The following is a 15,986-nucleotide window of genomic DNA, read 5'->3' on the forward strand; positions in this document are numbered from 1 at the left end:
AAATGATGAAAAATTGTCCTAAGTTAATGTCAAGTTTGCGAGAACGATGAATCTATGACATGTATATGTATGTATAGATAGAAGGGGGACTGCTAGAAAAGTGTGGAATGGCGAACCAACATGTGGTTCGATGGTTAGAGAGACTGTGGTATCCGCAGCCCACCAGGGTTTAAATCCTGATGCTCGCATTTATTACTGAATTTATTTTAGAATTTCTGGCGATGCGCATTCAGTGGAGGAGACGTTTCCGTCGACGATGAGGCGCATGCGGTGGTAAATCTCAAGATGATATGTCGACTCAGTCTTTCGAATGTGCTCATAGGGATAGGGTGTGCGTGTGTGTGCCACGTGTAAATCTCACTAGGACATACTCCCTCCCTTCTGAATTAATTGTCTTAGATTTGTCTAGACATTGATGCACACATAATTTGGGACGAAGGTAATACTTTATCATGTGAGCTACGCACACAAATTTGTTGTTTGTAATAGCAAAAAATGTGTTTACTGTTTGCTATTTTCAAATCTACGTATTTGTCTTTTTGTATATGCACATATAGAAACATGTTTTAAATTAAAATGTATAGGTACCTCGATCATATCTTTATGTACATGTTTTTATTTTTCAAAAATTTGTGACGTTTCTCTCATCGCTATTCCATTGGCATGAATGTTGGAGTGTAATTGGACAGTTTTTAGTGATGCCATCAAAATAGTTATTCTCGGTCGCTTTAGAAAGAGCGAACTGGACAACCGAATATGCGTCTTGTTCGTATGAAATCATCTGTTTGTAATGTTTGCATACATCCTTGATTCTTCTAATATTGTAGAAGATAAAGGGCATGTATAGGTATGTTGTATTTATGAGAATAAATATATATTGTCTTTTGCCAGGTCGAATTTCTCTGAGATTTCCTAATGTCGAATTCGAAGCTATGAGTTGTGTGATGCCTCTGTGTTAAAACTCGTGGAGGGTTCGAGTGAGTAAAGATTTGATCCGATATCAAGCCACGGATATGTCAATTTGTTTATCAACAGAATAATGTGCAGCAACTTTCAGGATAGGAAATCTCATTTTTAGTATGCCGATAATTCTCTCTATATGATTCCGAAGTTGAGCATGACGAAGGTTGAACAATTCCTTGTAATTTTGTGGCCTTTGACGTACTTCTCCTTGTTCTTTTAGATGATACCTAGTACCACGGTATGGAGCAAGAAATTGGGGTGTGTTTGCATAACCAGCATCAACAAGGTAAAAGTTACCATGAGGTACATGAAAACCATGATTTAGTGCATCTTGTAGAACTCTTGCATCAGAAGCTGATCCTTCCCACCCAGCATGTACATGCACAAATTTTAAGTCGAAGTCACAAGCAACCATGACATTTTGTGAGAGCGTTTGCTTCCTGTTCCCGTATGGTTCTTGTTGGCCTGGTGATAGGAACATAGGAATATGGGTTCCGTGTATAGCACCAATGCAATTCTGCACAAACAAAATATGATATCTCTATGTTATTACCTTGCGCTGAATTAATTAAAAAATATTTGATCTAAATTGTACATACTCATACCTGAAAGAAAGGGTAAAATTGTGGTTTGCTCAAGATTGGATGTGGGTTGAGGGAAGGTGGACGTATATAGACATTTGTGAGCCGTGTGATCGCATCAAGCACTAATCCAAATCGCCGGCTTATTGTTTCTGCACTATGCTGAAACCAATCCTGTAGGGTTTCATTTGTTGCATTTTTGGATACTGCATACAAAAATATTGCCACTTGCTCTTCTACTGCTAGTACTTTTGAATCAGCAAGGAGTTTTTTCTCACGCAGCTTGTCAACAAGTGCTTGAAAAATGTCCACTTCCATGCGGAAAGTCCTTTTGCATAAGCTTTCATGCCCTGTTAAACTCTCTTGAACACGCCAAGCCCCCGAAAGTTTTGATGTATGCATTGGTTTCTTACTAGAAGAAGATTGTGATGCATCTTCTAAAGTAGGAAGTACAAAATGAATAAATTCATAGTCACTTTCTGATCTACGACGGTAGCTTGGATTCATGGTGTGCAGCAACAAATGAGCCAAATATGCTGAAAAGGAGTTGAATGAAACAGTAAAAAATTATGTGATTGTGATATATTGAATAGCATGGAAGTATGATTTTGCTATAGGAGATAAGCACTAACCTTGTTGGTTTCTTCAGCAAGGGGAAGATGAAAGCATAGAGCACAGGCAGCAAGGGGAAGATGAAAGAATAGAGCACAGGCAGCAAATGCTGTGAGCAGGGAAAAGAGCTATCCATTGTAGAGAGTAGCATCAGGTTATATAGGCACTTGCTGCTAACGGCTACTTCAGGCAGTTGACTGCACTAGCCGTTGGAAGTTTGAAAAACATCAGACTTACAAATAGAAATAAAAATACTTTATTGTAAAAGATTCCTGTACGTCTCCTATGATGCAGCCAAAGACACTTTGTTACCAGTTCCTCTGGATTTGCATTCCATAGGATTGGCTATGTCATGGCAGTCAAATCCTCCATTTTCCCTATTCCTTTGTTTTGCAAATCCCGTGATCCAAAGAAGCCTTTATATGGTGATACGATGCACCGGTCTATTCTAGACCACTAGATCACGTTCAGTGGGACAGGATGCATGCACATGAGTTGGCCAGCAACCCCACTTTCAAATATGCAAAAAACACCCCAAATTATGTTCTTAATTGAACGTGAGGCCTTTTCGTATACTAGTCTACCAGCTGCACTTCCGTTGATCGCTCGAAAAATGCCTTAGTTTCAATGTGCGAACAAACACACACACGCACGCACGCGCACACACGCACGCACACTCAAATCCAGAGTTCCTCTCAAGTCTTGTTATTGGGCCATCTCCTTGTTATGTTGTTATATTGATAAAAGTTAAACAAAATAAATTATATTATATTGTGCCATCTTCACATTTTGTTGTTATATTGTCCGACAAAGTAACCAAAAAATTCAGTTTATCAACATAAGAGAATTTATTTTGTTGCACTTTATCAATAATTGAAAAATAGTACTTTTATAGATTATCATAACTGAAAGTAATACAAAAAATCAAAAAATACAAGAGAATAAGTATGAAAATTGACAGACTGAACATACCAATCTAGTCTGTTATTGTTCATGGACATTTTTTTATTTTTATTATATTACTTTCAATGATGAAAATCTATAAAAGTACTAATTTTAATTTGTGTGGTTTTTTTAATTTGTGTTTTTTTTCATTTGTGTGGTTGGTCTTAAAAAATTCCATGTTTGTTCTAGTCCTTACAATTTTAAAAAACTGATGCAGCTAGACAAATGACCCATATATGTTTCTTTGGTTCCACTAAAGCTAATTGAGTTTTTTGGAGAACATGCGAACAAGCATTTGCATTATCTTTTTTTCTGCTGGTAACATTTGCATTTATCTTGAAGAGGAGCGGAATCTATTTGAGTGAATACTTTGTTTCAATAAAATGCACCATCTCATAGAGAGGGCCGTTTTGGCATTCGAAAGCATATGCTCCTGATTTTTAAAATGTGTTTTAAATGTATTTTGAAATATCAGAAAATTCGGATAAAATGTTTCGCACGCACATCTCGACATTCTACATTCTCGCAAAGTCGTTTCGCGAAAAACCGACTTTTGTGTCGCATGTGAAAATAAACAAAATTAAGTGTTTTAAAATGGCTTTTTCACAAGGCATCCTTTTGTATTTTTTACACAAGCCATAAAAATTGTCGGTTTTCCGTGAAACTTGGCATGTACACATAGAATATCGAGATGTACGGGTCAAATTTTCTGACATCTTTTTTTTGTTGGAAAAGCTTTTTCCCGTGGCAGGAACATATGCTCCAATGTGCCAAAGTGGATTCCGCATCTCAGATATGCTGTTAAATAAATAATGGACAAGTCCGAGGAAATCTAGACATCTTTTCTTCTTATTGCTTCAAGCCTCACACTCAGTTAAGAGAAAATCAAGGGTGTTGCTTGAATATTTCCCGATGGAGGAGTTGGGCATCACATGCACATTCATCCTGTCCCTCCGAGCATGATCTAATGGTGCATGATAGAGTGGAGCACCGCATCACCTGATACTTTCTCTGCCCACGGTCTAGTCTAGCTGATTTCCACAGTTCGAGCTCCGCTCTTAAAAGTGCAATGATGTTAGCCACGGTGGAGGCTGAGTGGTCGAAAACCCCGCTGTTCCGCTCTAGCTAGATGAAGCAAAGTGTTGCAGCAATGATTGTGTTAACTTCCATGCGGTTCGCCGAGCTGACGGACGAAGCGACGGATGGCCACCAATCCTGAAGACCTTGCAGTCCCGTCAGAGTGAAACAATGTAGGCGAAGTGGCAGGAGGGTGTGGTACCACACCTCTCGTGAGAACGAGCAGCCTAGAAACATGTGGGTGGAATCCTCGTCGACCTGGCAGCATAACTGGCACTGCGTGGTGTTTGGGAGTCCGCGATGCGACAGGCGATCGGCAGTCTATAGCCGGTTCATACCGCTAGCCAGGTGAAAATCTTCCCCTCGAGGGGAGCCCATGAATGCCAGATTTCCGTCGCGTAATGAGCGAACCCGCGCCCGAAAAAGAAGACCCGGTAAGTGTCACGTGAGGAGTAGGATCATCATGCTACCAACTTCCAAGCAAAGGTATCCGAGTTTGCAGAGAGGGGAAAATATCAGGTGCTACGGGAGCACCTAAGATTAGGTGCTCCAAGAGCTTCTCGGCCATTGGATCTGAAATCCAACGGTCACCTATAGATGCGCTAGACCCGATTTACAATACTAAATTTCTGGGGTTTTCTGAATAAAAGCGTGAGCTCTTTCCTCGGCCATCGGATCTCAGATCTAACGGTTGAAAAGCTCTTGGAGCACCTAATCTTAGGTGCTCCCGTAGCACCAGATATCCTCCCGCTTGCAGAGAGCTGGTAGTGGCCTAGCGCCTCCCAAAGGTCAAGGAACTCTGCAATGGCCGGGACAGAGGGCTGATAGACTGGAGCCAGGTGTGGCCTCGAAGCGTGTTGGCGACACACAGACCACGAGTCGCAGGTCAGACAAAGCCCATAAGGTTGGGGGCAAGCTGCTCGACGCTTTGTCCATTGATCCATCGATCCATTCAGAAATTTAGAGCATGATTGGTTTGATGCCAAAAGTTGGCATGCCAATATTTGGCAAATGCCAAATGTTGGCTAGTGATTGGTTGGCTACCAACTTTTCTTCTCAACCTCATAAAAAGTTGCCAACATTTGATAAATTTTGATTTTGCCAAATATTGGCAATGACAATTGTTGGCATCAAACCAATTATATTCTTAGCCTCTGTCCATCCCCAAGGGAGCAGTGCATGGCCGCGCGAGCAAGGTGTAGGGTTTCGGGGCGCACGACATAGGAAGACCGTGCCAAGGTTTCTCCAAGCCCATCTTCTCGAACCAGAGTCATCGCATGCGCAAGGATTAGTTACGTAGCCTGAGATTCAGCACGCCAAGGTCGCCGTAAGGCTTTGGAAGGCACAAAATGTGCCTAGCCACCAGGCAGCACCCACCCTTTGCGTCCTCGACTCCACTCCAAAAGAAGCCACGGTGCAACTTGTCCACGCACTTGAAGAACCAGGATGGGAGGTCTAGGGACATCGTGTGGAAGATAAGGCATCGCCGAGAGCTTGGAGTTCACGAGGACTAGGCGACCCGCACGCCGGAGGAGCGAGGCACGCCATCCACTTAAAAGTAGTGTTCTGGGGACCTATACCTGACATGGTACTCTGTTGGTGATAAACAGAACTTTGCGGGTGATAAAACAATACACCTCAGGACGTGTGTGCGAGAAAGATGGGTCATGACTTCTATCTTGAGATGAAAATGAACGGCATCTGTGTCTGGAATAGTTCTAACAAAAAAAATCCCGTATACATCGCTGGCACAACAAGCTATCCCATAATCAGCGTCATAGATGTGTGTAGATTAAAATATGATTAGTGAGAGGATTGTTGGTGTTACCTAGAGAAACTAGGGTGTATGAATGTGTTTACTGCAAACGTCTGCATGATTCTTTTATGCACTTCTACCTCCGTCTCTTAGTACCTCTTAAACATGCTGATATTTCTTGAGGATCCCACTTTATCATGCGCCGTGTTGGCGCACCCTCGACAATTTTGCCATGATGTATGTATAGGTGTCATGGAGTATATGCAATTACATGATATGATATAAACAATTTACCCTAGGAATAATTTTGTTTTATAGAAAAACTTAGCCAGGTGTGAAACCTAGTGCTTGTCATCTATATAAAACAAACAAAACAATAAAAAGTGAAACAAAACATATATGGGCACAATTTTTCCATGTTCGTGTATTATAGTGAAATATGTATTTTCTTCTTCTAATTTTCCATGTGGTGAGTTAAACTTTTTCCTACAAGTTATCGTGTGATGATTACAAAATTCCCAGCAACTTTGGCATGTTTTCCTTGATATATAAAACATTTCCCATCATAGCTGCCATGGACCATGACAAATTTTGAACTCTTCATGTTTTCTTGTACAATACCATGGACCTTTATCTTGCATATGTTTTTTTCTGCATTGCACCATGAAAAAATTATTTTAAATAGCATGACCAATTTATTGAGTATAGCATGGCAATTATTTGAATGCAGCATTGCATTTTTACATTTAGATGTAGGTGGATTTTTTCACTGTGTCATGGACATGGCAATTTTTCTATTTTATATAGGTGGCTTTTAATCATGATCACGACAAACTTAATTTTCTGTCATTTTTTATCCCAATATCCATGTGTACGAATTTTCTTTTCTTTTTCACAATTGTTTTGAGATGGCAATTTATGGGCATGGCAAATTTTATGTGTTTTGTCCTATCAAATTTATGTAGATCAACTATAGATAATTATTTTTGTTTGTTCTCATGGCAATTTTTGACCTTTTTGTTCCTCTCAACCATGCGAATTTTATTATTAAGAGCATGCAAATTTTATTAAGGGCATGACTTGGCATTTTATTATTAAGAGCAAAAAAAATTAACTTTATGGTATGGAAATTTTATTAAGAAAATATACAACATGGCCATTTTGTTATTAAAAAAATTATTTTAATGACATGAAAATTTTCTTAGTTCCATCATGGCAATTTTCTTTGTTTTCATAACATTTCAATTTTTGCATCATAATCATCGAAGAAACTAAAAAGTTGTTGCCATGGCAACTTAATTTTTGTTGTCATGGCAACTCAAATTATACAACCACGACAACTTAAAATATTTCTTTTTTGTATATCTTTTTAGTGCACCATGACAAACTGCATGCATTTTTTTAATCACTATGCAAATTTGCCATGTATGATTTTTATTTTTCTGTAGTGGACCATGACAATGTTTTTTATATATTTTTTGGATTTAATATGGCATATTTTCTCCGTGTAGGCATTTTTTGTGGTTGAGCATGACAATTTCTTGTATGTATTTTATTTTTTGTAGTTTATCATGGCAATTTCCTGTATCTATTTTATTTTTTGTAGTTTATCATGGCAATTGCCTGTATGTATTTTATATTTTTTTAGAAAAACCTGTAACTTTATTCACACTCTAGCACGTTCGTACGGGCCACACATTAGCACGTACTATCGCGAGCCTTCTATTCGTTCGCACGCGTCAGCCGTTGCGATTGATCGATTCGTTCGCTCCAAGCTGGCTCCCGATCTGGTGATTGGGCGTTATGTGCGTCCATAAAAATTTGGTTCTATATTTAGCACTATGTGTGGTATTTTATCACAAAAATCTAGTCTTATTTAAAGTAAGAAATAATTTCCAATAAGCAGTAGAGTCTCCGACCTTAGCTAATTGTTCATACAGTAGCTGGAAAAATAAGTTCTTCCGCCGGCAAGCTCCGTCCTGGAATCTGGACCCACCTTTTCCTTTGACCAACGGGTGGTGTCGAAATAAATGGTCACGGGTAGCCTAATCGACAGCCCCTGACTCTTCCAAAAAATTATCAGGCCTTTGGGCCTTCAAGCACTCCAAGCATTGGACCACCTTCCCTGGCCGGCTACCTCTGAAGCCGACTCACGGAAGGCGTCCCAGCCTCAGCAACCTCCCCCCCCAGGATAACCACGGGGTGGCCGAATCCAGGAAGCCGGCCGTAAAGGATGCCGACTTCCTCGAAGCCGGCCCCGAAGAACGCCGACTCCAAGAAGCCGGCCAAGACCGCAACCACCAAAGCTACGCCACATAACGGTGATAAGACGGGGTGTGGCCACAGTGCGGCCCACTACCCCCGAAGCCCGAGGCAGGCATGGCCACAGGACGCCGTACGGGACGGCCATCCCCCGTCCGGCTCGGCACTGTAGCCATGCTAGCCTCAGCGTCACCCACGGCAGACGCCGGTACGGCCCACGGGCGGCGGGCCCCTTCAGCCAGAGAGAGGCGCGGAGGCGGCCCGGCCTCCCCCAGTCGGCCAAGGGCGTAGCCGGCCCCCAGAAGTCGGCTACCCCCTCCCTCGAAGCATGTGCCACATTAAGGAGACAAGACGAGGTAAGGCTACAGTGAGAGCCCTCGAGGCGGCCCACTGTAGCCACGCTTACCTCAACGAAGCCCTCGTCATCAGGGGCGAGGCTACAGTAAGCAGCCGCCGACAAGATCCTAGGCGGTGGGGCCGGCCTGTCGACCAAGAGGCCGGCAGCCGGCGGGACCCACTAGTCGGCGGGCCCCAACAGCCGGCGAGCGTAGACACTGACGGCTGGGACCAGTGCCCAGCCGGATTACAATTGTACCCCCGGGGGTAGGCCTATATAAACCCCCCGGGGCACCCATGCAAAGTGTTGGCTTCTTAGCATTACACAGACACTATATAGAGAGGGAAGCAAGAGCTAGCCTTGTTCTTCTTCTCCCTTGAACCCAACAGCTCTAGGAGCGATTGTAGCTACTCTTTCCGATCTAGTGATCATGCGGAGACCCCGCAGAGCAGGACTAGGGGCGTTATCTCCTCGGAGAGCCCCGAACCTGGGTAAGATTCGCCGGCGTGCATGTCTTCGCCTCATCCCGTTTCCAGGCACCGGCGACGTCTTATTGGCACCCACAATGATAAGCCACCCGTTGGCATATGTCGCACCTACCACCCGACATTTGGCGCCCACCATGGGGCCAGGTGCACCGTCGTCCGGAGACCTGTTCTGGACGGGAACCCTCTTGCTCCCCCGCGAGCGCAGCCAGCCTGCTGCGCCCGATGGCGCTTGCCTCGACGCGCTGCAAAGCGTCGATGACGCTTGCGCAGCGAGCCGCCTCGCCGAAAAGCTCGCATCTCCGACGAGCCTGCGTCCGACGCAGGCACGGACTACCCCGAGAGCCGCCTCGTCAGCCTCCTCGACCAGCTTCACGTCTCCAGCGAGCCTGCTGCGGATGTGGAGTCGGTCGGCTCCACCGACCCGATGCTCGTCGACTCCGACACGGCATCGCTCGACGCTTACCCCTCCGACGTGGTGGTCTTCGACGATCCTCTCCCTCGAGCTGACAGCGGCAGCAGCGCTGTCACCGAGGTGTTAGTCATCAGCCATGTCGCCAACCCGCGCGAGAACGCCCACGACGCCCTGCAAGCGGCGATGCACGACCTCTTCGTCCCCATCCCGGCCGATGCCGACGCCGAGACCCTGGAGGCACGCCGCCTCGCCCTTATCGCGGAAGGCCAGAAGATAGCCTCCATGAGACGCCTCACCGAGGCCCACCAGCGCGAAGTCGACCGCGCCGCCTTCGGTACGCCGCCACCCAGCGGTCCGAGCCGAGCCGGCTTCGTCCAGAAGCGCGGCGCGGCCGTCGCCAGCATGCTGGGGGCAGATCACCCCGTCTACGCCACCCCGCTCGAGAATCTGCGAGCCGCTCAGGCAGCTGCAGAAGAGCTCAATGGGTTGGGAGCCGATGAGCTCCCCTACATGACAAGACGGATCCAGCAGCTGATCGACGCGGCTGCGGAACGGCACGAAGCCGGCGCCCGTGCTGATAGTCATCCCCCGCGCCGGGAGCACGCCGCGACGTCCCGCTCGCCGACTGCGAGCGGCGCACGCCAGAAGAAAGACAAGGAGCCGGCTGCCAGCCGCAGCCGGACTCGCATCACCATCGAGCGCGACGTGGAAGGCCGCCCTCGAGCGGTGGAACGCCAAGGAGATTTGCCTCCCCCCGCCTCGAAGAGAAAGACGTCTCACTCCGCCGCCTATCACGCACCCGACTCTTGGCGACCGACTCGGCCGCCGAGAAGGAGTCGGCGAGAACGACGCCTGCCACCGGATCGACCACCTTGCTCGATCCTTGGCGTTAGAAGAAGAGGACGATGTCGGCCCGCCATGCTTTGGTCCCCGCATCCGCGACGAGCCCTTCCCCAAAGGGTTCTCGCTCCCCAGAGACACGCCCAAGTACAACGGCTCAGTAAAGCCGAAAGATTGGCTCATCGACTACTCCACGGCTGTCAGCATAGCCAACGGCAATCGGCGCGTCGCCGTGAAGTACGTCCCCCTCATGCCGCAAGGCACGGCACGCACATGGCTCAACAGCCTCAAGCCCTACAGCATCAACAGTTGGCTGGACTTCACGGAAGTCTTCATCCGCAACTTCACCAGCACCTACAAGCGGCCTCCCAAGCCTCGCCAGCTCTCCCTCTGCGTCCAAGGGCCCAACGAGTCGACCCGCGACTACCTCACGCGGTGGGCCGAGCTCCGCAACTCCTGCGAGGGGGTGCACGAGGTTTAGGCCATCGAGTACTTCACCGCCGGGTGCCAAGAGGGCACCCTCCTCAAGCACCGACTCCTCTGCGACGAGCCGGCTACCCTCGACGAGTTGCTGGTCATCGCGGACAAGTACGCCACGGCCGACTCCTCGATGAAGACCGAGCTTCGAGTAGACGCCTCGGGGAAGGTGATTGCCCCGGCTCCCAAGACGCCGGCTGGCGACCCCAATCGGCGCCCCTACCAGAATGATCACAAGCGCAAGGCCCCCATGCCGACTTCCACCAGTCGGCAGGTGGCCACAGTTGAAGATGAGCTGCCCGAAGAACGGCCCGTTCCCAAGAAGAAGGGCGGCAGGCCGGCTTGGCAGCCGGCTTTCTCTTACGAGCAGGCTCTTGACGCCCCCTGCAAGTTCCACAGCGGCGCGAAGCCGTCCAACCACACGACCCGAAAATGCCACTGGCTCACGCGAATCACCAAGGGCGAGGGGTTGTTGCCGCCTCCGCCTCCCGGTCCGCCGCCCCAGCCCCCCAGCAGCCGGCGGCTCGGCCGGCGGTCGGCGCCATCCAAGACGAATTCCCTGAAGAGCACGCCGCCTACGTCGTCTTCACCAGTCAAGCCGACGACAGCGTAGTCGGCGCCGACAGCATCAAGAAGTTAATGCAGTCGCCTCTAGCGCCCCCGAGTTCATGCACTGGTCAGAGAAGCCAATCAGCTGGAGCCAGGCCGACCACCCAGAGGTGATGCCCTCTCCTGGCTCCTATGCAATGGTCTTGGATGTCACCCTCGCGGCGGAGAGGCGAGCTGCCCGATTCTCCCGCGCCCTGATAGATGGCGGAAGCAGTATAAACATACTGTACCGCGATACCATGGAGAAGCTGAACATCAAGGCGAAACAGCTTATGCCGAGCCGGACCGTGTTCCATGGCATCGTCCCCGGCTTGTCTTGCTCCCCAATCGGCAAGATTAAAATGGATGTTCTCTTCGGAGATAAAAATCATTTCCGCTGGGAAGCGATCTGGTTCGAGGTAGTGGATTTGGAGAGCCCCTATCATGCTCTGCTTGGCCGACCTGCTCTGGCCAAATTTATGGCTGTGCCCCACTACGCCTACCTGAAGATGAAGATGCCGAGCTCAAAGGGATCATCACGGTAGCCGACGATTACAAGAAGTCCATCGAGTGTGCCATGGCCAGTAGCCGGCTGGCCGAGTCCCTCGTGGTGGCAGAAGAGAAGAAGATGCTGGAGCGGGTTGTGGCCATGGCCGGCAAGCAGCCGGCCCTGTCCCCCAACCCCAAAGATTGTGATGCGCAGGGCTCCTTCCAGCCTGCCAAAGAAACGAAGAAGATACCTCTGGACCTGGAGAACCCGGAAAGGTTCACTGTCATTGGGGCGAACTTGGACAGTAAATAGGAAGGCGAGCTCGTCGACTTCCTCCGTGAGAATCAAGACATTTTTGCATGGTCCCCAAAGGACATGCCGGGTGTCCCGAAGGATTTCGCCGAGCACAAATTACATGTCCGCGCCGACGCGAAGCCGGTCAAGCAACCCCTCCGCCGACTGTCAGAAGAGAAGCGAAGAATCGTGGGAGAAGAGATAGCCCGGCTCCTTGTCGCTGGCTTTATCATGGAAGTGTTCTTTCCAGAGTGGCTTGCCAACCCAGTTCTGGTTCTGAAGAAGAATAACAAGTGGCGTATGTGTATAGACTACACCAGCCTGAACAAGGCCCGCCCAAAGGATCCGTTTGCTCTGCCACGGATTGACCAAGTGATAGACTCCACAGCCGGATGCGAGCTGTTGAGTTTTTTGGACGCCTATTCAGGGTACCATCAGATCAAGTTGGACCCAGCAGACCGCCTGAAGACTGCCTTCATCACATCATTTGGAGCTTTCTGCTACCTGACTATGACGTTCGGCTTGAGAAATGCCGGCGCCACTTTTCAGCGTTGCATGCAGAAATGCCTCTTAAAACAACTCGGCAGAAATGCCCACGTCTATGTAGACGACATTGTGGTGAAGACAGAGAAGCGCGGTACCCTGCTGGAAGATCTCAAAGAAACATTCGCCAACTTGCGCCGATTCCAAATCAAGCTCAACCCCGAGAAGTGCGTGTTCGGAGTACCAGCCGGCCAGCTGCTAGGCTTCCTGGTCTCCGAACGCGGCATCGAGTGCAACCCCGTCAAGATCAAGGCTATCGAGAGGATGGAGATTCCCACCAAATTGCGAGATGTGCAGAAGTTCACCGGCTGCTTGGCGTCCCTGAATCGTTTTATCAACCGACTAGGAGAGAAGGCTCTCCCCCTGTACCGACTCATGAAGAAGTCCACTCACTTCGAGTGGAATGACCAAGCCGACCAAGCCTTCCATGAGTTAAAGAAAATGCTGACCACTCCGCCTGTCCTGGCAGCGCCGACTGAAAAGGAGCCCATGCTCCTCTACATCGCTGCGACTAGCCGAGTAGTCAGTACTGTTGTTGTGGTCCAGCGCCCGGAAGAAGGCCGAGCCCAGCTAGTCCAGAGGCCGGTGTACTACCTAAGCGAAGTGCTATCCAGCTCAAAGCAGAACTACCCGCACTACCAGAAGATGTGCTATGGGGTATACTTCGCCGCCAAGAAACTGAAGCCCTACTTCCAAGAACACCCCATCACGGTCGTGTGCACCGCCCCGCTCGCCGAGATCATAGGCAGCCGGGATGCATCCGGCTGGGTGGCTAAATGGGCTATTGCACTGGCGCCCTACACGATCTTCTACCAACCCCGCACCGCCATCAAGTCCCAAGCGTTGGCCGACTTCCTCGTCGACTGGGCTGAGACCCAGTACCTACCGCCGGCTCCCGACTCTACCCATTGGCGGATGCACTTTGACGGGTCCAAGATGCGCACCGGCTTGGGAGCCGGCATCGTCCTCACCTCTCTGAAAGGCGACAGGCTCAAGTACACACTGCAGATCCACTTCCCCGCCTTCAACAACGTGGCCGAGTACGAGGCACTCGTACATGGGCTCCGGCTAGCCAAAGAGCTCGGCATACGCCGGATCCTGTGTTACGGCGACTCAGACTGGTGGTCCAGCAGTCGTTTGGTGACTGGGACGCCAAGGACGCGAACATGGCGAGCCATCGATTCCTCGTCGAGCAGATCAGCGGATACTTCGAAGGGTGCGAGTTCCTTCACGTGCCAAGGGCCGACAACGACCAAGCAGATGCCCTAGCACGGATCGGCTCCACCCGACAAGCCATACCGACTGGCATCTCCCTCCAGCGCCTCCTCAAGCCGTCCATCAAACCGTCTTCAGAGTCGGACTCCATCTTCGTACCGCCTGCGCCAGATGCAGCCGGATCCGACTGGAGGAACCCCGCAGGCGGCACGGAGACTTCGACAACTGGCCCGGGGACTACCGTAGTCGCACCCGGCCCGGGGACTTCAGAACCCGGCCCGGGGATTGCAGCAGTCGGCCCGGGGACTGCAACGACACAAGAAGCGGTGGCCGACTCCAATTCCACGCCACCCAACCCACCCACCCGAGTCATGGTGGCTACACTAACAGAAGAAGAAGTCACAGCTCCATCATGGGCCCAGCCCATCCTCAAGTTCCTAGTCAGCAGAGAGCTGCCGGCTGATGAGATCTCAGCAAGACTAGTGCAACGACGAGCCGCAGCATATGCAATAATCAACAGAAAGCTTGTGAAGCGCAGCGTCACTGGAGTCTTCCAGCATTGTGTCGAGCCAGAAAAAGGAGTGGCAATCCTTAGGGATATCCACCAAGGCGAATGGGGCCACCACGCAGCCTCAAGATCACTGGTGGCCAAGGCTTTCCGCCATGGTTTCTTCTGGCCGACTGCCTTGGAGGATGCTAAAGAAATAGTCAAGAGCTGCAGAGGATGCCAAGTTTTTAGTTCCAGGCAACACCTGCCGGCTTCTGCACTCAAGACCATTCCCCTCACCTGGCCTTTTGCCATCTGGGGACTGGACATGGTGGGCCCCTTCAAGACAGCCCGCGGCGGCTTGACGCATCTACTTGTCACTGTGGACAAGTTCACAAAGTGGATCGAAGCAAAGCCGATCAAGAAGCTGAACGGGCCGACTGCCGTGACATTCATCACTGACATCACTACTCGGTACGGCGTGCCACATAGCATCATCACTGACAACGGCACGAACTTCGCCACAGGAGAACTGGCACGTTTCTGCGCGACGCAGGGCATCCGACTGGACTTAGCGTCCGTTGCCCACCCGCAGTCAAACGGCCAGGTCGAGCGAGCAAATGGACTCATCCTCTCCGGCATCAAGCCCCGACTGGTTGTACCACTGGAGCGATCGGCCGGCTGCTGGCTCGATGAGCTGCCGGCTGTCCTCTGGAGGCTGCGCACTACACCCAACAAGTCAACCGGCTTTACTCCATTCTTCCTTGTATATGGTGCCGAGGCTGTCATCCCAACAGACATCGAGTTCGACTCGCCTCGAATCACCATGTACACGGAGGCAGAGGCCAAGGAAGCAAGAGAAGACGGCGTCGACCTACTGGAAGAAGGTCGGCTGTTAGCACTCAGCCGGTCCGCCATCTACCAGCAAGGGCTGCGCCGCTACCACAACCATAAGGTCAAGCCAAGATCCTTCCAAGAGGGCGACCTTGTGCTCCGGCTGATCCAGCGAACAGCCGGCCAGCACAAGCTCTCGGCCCCTTGGGAAGGCCCCTTCGTCATCAGCAAGGCACTAGGCAACGACTCCTACTACCTGATCGACGCGCAAAAACCAAGAGCACGCAAGAGAGACGACTCCGGCAAGGAGTCGGAGCGACCATGGAACGCAAACCTCCTGAGAAGATTTTACAGTTAAAAGCAGTATGTATCATGCTACCCTTTTGTATTAAGTACGAACCAACAGGCCCCCCGAACAGTACTCGGGGACTGCCTTTGTTTATCCATGAATGACGAGTGTCATACCCATGAATGTATTATTACATTTGATTTCTTGTTGGGCACCGGGTTCGACTAGTCGGCCCGGGAATGGCCGCCTTGAGCCATATTAAAAGTTCTACCTGGAGTCAGACAAGTAGTGTGCCGGCTCCCGAGTCCCCTCTTGTTAAAAGTCGCAGCTCAAAGAAACGACTGTCCGACTAGCAAGAGCCAAGGCAGAAAGGATGCCCACACAAAAACGGCTAAGGACCAACAAACTTATATAGCAAAAAGACGGCCTCCAACCACGCTTGCCGGCTGTCAGAACAGCCGTCTGGCCGGCTTCCTAAACACTTAGCTCTAGTCCA

At 49.7% G+C, this 15,986-nt stretch overlaps 1 long non-coding RNA gene across 1 annotated transcript; it reads left to right on the plus strand.

The window, feature by feature from the left end:
• The first annotated feature begins 1,164 nt into the window (after window positions 1-1,164).
• LOC120963068 (uncharacterized) lies at window positions 1,165-2,423 on the plus strand. The gene is made up of 2 exons (XR_005754809.3): window positions 1,165-1,249; window positions 2,194-2,423. It is a non-coding gene; the product is annotated as an uncharacterized lncRNA (long non-coding RNA).
• Window positions 2,424-15,986: the final 13,563 nt, after the last annotated feature.

The sequence above is a fragment of the Aegilops tauschii genome, chromosome 4, assembly GCF_002575655.3.
Source record: "Aegilops tauschii subsp. strangulata cultivar AL8/78 chromosome 4, Aet v6.0, whole genome shotgun sequence".
Lineage (NCBI taxonomy): Eukaryota > Viridiplantae > Streptophyta > Magnoliopsida > Poales > Poaceae > Aegilops > Aegilops tauschii.